Consider the following 5,359-nt stretch of genomic DNA (forward strand, 5'->3'; position numbering starts at 1 on the left):
AATTTCAATTAACCAAACATCTGACTTCGAAATTCCTATACCCCAATGATTGTTCTCCCTACGAGAAGAAACTCGGAGGCATGCTGTAATTGGGAAGGATGGCGGAAGTTTTGATAGCTGTCATGGCGAACGCCCTTAGCTCCAGTGAGCTCCGGGTTGTATATTGGAAGCGCCACATATAACTGAATAAATGCAGCAAATGCATCTTCAACAGCAACCAGCACGAGCATCAATGCTTATACAAGATCAACATTTGCTATACATAAATTTTAGTTAAAACATACAATAAAAGCATACAAAAATGCGTTTGGGAGCAATTGTGCCAAGGTTCAAAGCTGAGACCACCCAGGGGCCAATTAGCTTCTACGACTGGCAGGGAAACTCCTGGGTTATGCTATTCTCATATCCATCCGACTTTACATCCGTTTGCACCACCGAGCTGGGCCGTATTGCGGGTCATCAACGAGGTTTGCAAAACGTAATGTAAAGTGTTTGGCTCAATCAGTGGACGAATTGAAGTCGCATGTTGACTGGGTGAACGATACCAAATCGTATTGTTTGGATATTCCCTTATCCCATCATTTCTGATCCACAGCATGTTTTAGCTGTGCTCTTTGGTATGTTGCCTGTGTCCGCATGGTTTGTTGTTGTGGATCATCACTAGCAGGCCGTGCATTAATATTTGTTCTACGGTGTTGCAATTTTGGTTGTTGGTGCGTTTGATGAGACTTTGCAGCAGCGGCAGCATTTCTCATTCCTTCAAGTATCCGCATTAAAAGCACATTGGGAGGCAAGTCAGCTATTTTTACCTCAACCAAAACTCGGCACTCCGGACAACGCAGCTCTTGGCGACTGGAAACGATCACCTCCAACAATTTACGACAAAACGTAGGTTGGCAGGAAAGCACCTTAGACGAAGTATCCAAACGTTCCAGGCACACTGAGCACTCAAGAAAATCATTTAACGTATGCTCATTCATATTTATTCGGTCTGACATTTTTTCTTTTTCAATATGAAATATGATACTATATTTTTATACTCAGTTGAGCAGAGCTCACAGAGTATATTAAGTTTGATTGGATAACGGTTGGTTGTACATATATAAAGGAATCGAGATAGATATAGACTTCCATATATCAAAATAATCAGGATCGAAAAAAAATTTGATTGAGCCATGTCCGTCCGTCCGTCCGTCCGTCCGTCCGTTAACACGATAACTTGAGTAAATTTTGAGGTATCTTGATGAAATTTGGTATGTAGGTTCCTGAGCGCTCATCTCAGATCGCTATTTAAAATGAACGATATCGGACTATAACCACGCCCACTTTTTCGATATCGAAAAATTCGAAAAACCGAAAAAGTGCGATAATTCATTACAAAAGACAGCTAAAGCGACGAAACTAGGTAGATGAGTTGAACTTATGACGCAGAATAGAAAATTAGTAAAATTTTGGACAATGGGCGTGGCACCGCCCACTTTTAAAAGAAGGTAATTTAAAAGTTTTGCAAGCTGTAATTTGGCAGTCGTTGAAGATATCATGATGAAATTTGGCAGGAACGTTACTCTTATTACTATATGTAGGCTTGATAAAAATTAGCAAAATCGGAGAAGGATCACGCCCACTTTTAAAAAAAAAATTTTTTTAAAGTAAAATTTTTACAAAAAATGTAATATCTTTACAGTATATAAGTAAATTATGTCAACATTCAACTCCAGTAATGATATGGTGCAACAAAATACAAAAATAAAAGAAAATTTCAAAATGGGCGTGGCTCCGCCCTTTTTCATTTAATTTGTCTAGGATACTTTTAACGCCATAAGTCGAACAAAAATTAACCAATCCTTTTGAAATTTGGTAGTGGCATAGATTTTATGACGCTAACTGTTTTCTGTGAAAATGGGCGAAATCGGTTGATGCCACGCCCAGTTTTTATACACATTCGTCCGTCTGTCCTTCCGCATGGCCGTTAACACGATAACTTGAGAAAAAATCGACATATCTTTAATGAACTTAGTTCACGTGCTTACTTGAACTCACTTTATCTTGGTATGAAAAATGAACGAAATCCGACTATGACCACGCCCACTTTTTCGATATCGAAAATTACGAAAAATGAAAAAAATGCCATAATTCTATACCAAATACGAAAAAAGGGATGAAACATGGTAAGGTAATTGGATTGTTTTATTGACGCGAAATATAACTTAAGGAAAAAATTTTTTAAAATGGTTGTGACACCTACCATATTAAGTAGAAGAAAATGAAAAAGTTCTGCAGGGCGAAAAAAAAACCCTTAAAATTTTGGCAGGTATTACATATATAAATAAATTAGCGGTATCCTACAGATGATGTTCTGGGTCACCCTGGTCTACATTTTGGTCGATATCTGGAAAACGCCTTCACACCACTCCCTTTTAAAACTCTCATTAATACCTTTAATTTGATACCTATATGGTACAAACTCATTCTAGAGTCACCCCTGGTCCACCTTTCTGGTGGTATCTCGAAAAGGCGTCCACCTATAGAACTAAGCCCCACGCCCTTTTACAATACTCATTAACACCTTTCATTTGATACCCATATCGTACAAACATATTCTAAAGTCACCCCTGGTCCACCTTTATGGCGATATCTCGAAAAGGCGAACACCTATAGAACGAAGGCCCACTCCCTTTTAAAAATACTCATTAGCACCTTTCATTTGATACCCATATCGTACAAACAAAGTCTAGAGTCCCCCTGGTCCACCTTTATTGCGATACCTCGAAAAGGCGTCCACCTATAGAACTAAGGCCCACTCCCTTTTAAAATACTCATTAACTCCTTTCGTTTGATACCCATATTGCACAAACGAATTCTAGAGTCACCCCTGGCCCACCTTTATGGCGATATCTCGAAACGGCGTCCACTTATGGAACTAAGGATTACTCCCTTTTAAAATACTCATTAACACCTTTATTTTGATACTCATATTGTACAAACAAATTCTGGGGCCACCCCTGCTCCACCTTTATGGCGATATCTCGAAACGGCATCCACCTATGGAACTAAGGATTACTCCCTTTTAAAATACACATTAACACCTTTCTTTTTATACCCATATTGTACAAACAAATTCTAGGGTCTCCCCTGGTCCACCTTTATGGCGATATCTCGAAAATACGACCACCTATACAACAACCACCACTCCCTTTTAAAACTCTCATTAATACCTTTAATTTGATACCCATATCGTACAAACACATTCTAGAGTCACCCCTGGTCCACCTTTATGGCGATATTTCGAAACGGCGGTCACCTATAGAACTAAGGCCCACTCCCTTTTAAAATACTCATTAACACCTTTCGTTTGATGCCCATATTGTACAAACAAATTCTAGGGTCACCCCTGGTCCACCTTTATGGCGATATCTCGAAACGGCGTCCGCCTATGGAACTAAGGATTACTCACTTTTAAAATACTCATTAACACCTTTCTTTTGATACCCATATTGTACAAACAAATTCTGGGTCACCCTGGTCTACATTTTGGTCGATATCTGGAAAACGCCTTCACACCACTCCCTTTCAAAACCCTCATTAATACCTTTAATTTGATACCCATATCGTACAAACACATTCTAGAGTCACCACTGGTCCACCTTTATGGCGATATTTCGAAACGGCGTCCACCTATAGAACTAAGGCCCACTCCCTTTTAAAATACTCACTAACACCTTTCGTTTGATACCCATATTGTACAAACAAATTCTAGGGTCACCCCTGGTCCACCTTTATGGCGATATCTCGAAAATACGACCACCTATACAACAACCACCACTCCCTTTTAAAACTCTCATTAACACCTTTCGTTTGATGCCCATATTGTACAAACAAATTCTAGGGTCACCCCTGGTCCAGCTTTGTGGCGATATCTCGAAACAGCGTCCACCTATGGAACTAAGGATTACTCCCTTTTAAAATACTCATTAACACCTTTCATTTGATACCCATAACGTACAAACGCATTCTAGAGTCAACCCTGATCCACCTTTATGGCTATATCCCTAAATGGCGTCCACCTATAGAACTGTGGCCCACTCCCTCATAAAATACTCTTAATGCCTTTCATTTGATACACATGTCATACAAACACATTCCAGGGTTACCCTCGGTTCATTTTCCTACATGGTTATTTTCCCTTATGTTGCCACCATAGCTCTCAACTGAGTATGTAATGTTCGGTTACACCCGAACTTAACCTTCCTTACTTGTTTTAAAATAAAACTACTTTGTTCAATACGATATAGAGCACCATATTACCACAATGATGTTCTTATTGGATAAAATTCGTCATCTTATTAAGTCAAACATATTTTGGACACAATTTCACAATAGACCTAATATATCCCAATACATTCCATTGCAGTATTAAATACATATCAATTGCACTAATGCTCCCAAAATAAGTTTCGTTGGTGGGTTATTTGCTGTTTGCGTTTGACACCTGGCCTGTTCATTCCCGCTGCCGCATGCGTATGCACCTTACGATTTTGAATCAACTGAACCAACTGATTTACATTTTAAAAAGGGAGATTGAGTAATATTAAAACGAAAAGTGGATTCGTATGTGGGAATGATGGGAATGGCGCCATTTCGGAAAGCACTTTCCCAATCAATCATGTATAAGTTATTGTACCATTGCCAACACCTCTATGTATTGCATTGTATGATGTTAAAATGCCACCAGAGCAAGAGAAGGATCCAGAGATTGGCAAAACTATACGTGCGCTATATATCGTCGGTCCCGACCACAACGTACCCCTATCGATGTTCTATCCGATGTCGACGGGCAGAAATGTTGATGATATTCTTTGCATTAACTCTTTGCAATTGACTGACAAGCTGAAGGTTGTGGCCACACCTGCCAATTGGACGCCTGGTAGCAAAGAAATGACTTTACCCACTGTAACTGACGAGGAAGCAAATCAACTGTTCCCGAAAGGTTAGGATAAAGTTACTATGCCTTCCGGCGTAAATCATGTTACAACCACAGAAAATTACTAAATCAGTCTTCTAGTCATTTTACTTACATCACACCAAACGTTTGCATCGATAATTCTCTTGTTGGTGATAAATTAATCACTCCAGTGCCGTTTCATGGCATTAACCGCAATTTGTTAATTAATTGGTGATATAATATTCACTCCAGTGCCGTTTCATGGCATAAAACGCTATTTGTTAATTAATTCTACAGCTGGTATAAGAACAGCTAGTGTTTTGCCTGAACATGTCTTAGCAGCTCCGTACTCGACCACGCGTAAAACGAAAAGAATGAAGCAAACGGCGCCATGAATCGAACGATCGATTTACCGTT

The 5,359-nt window shown here is 39.4% G+C and overlaps 1 pseudogene; it reads left to right on the forward strand.

Annotated features, from left to right (window-relative positions):
- Positions 1 to 301: 301 nt before the first annotated feature.
- On the forward strand, positions 302 to 5,049 carry LOC137246437 (peroxiredoxin-6-like; annotated as a pseudogene).
- The last annotated feature ends 310 nt before the right edge of the window (positions 5,050 to 5,359 follow it).

Source organism: Eurosta solidaginis, chromosome 3 (assembly GCF_040869045.1).
Source record: "Eurosta solidaginis isolate ZX-2024a chromosome 3, ASM4086904v1, whole genome shotgun sequence".
In the NCBI taxonomy this organism is placed as follows: domain Eukaryota; kingdom Metazoa; phylum Arthropoda; class Insecta; order Diptera; family Tephritidae; genus Eurosta; species Eurosta solidaginis.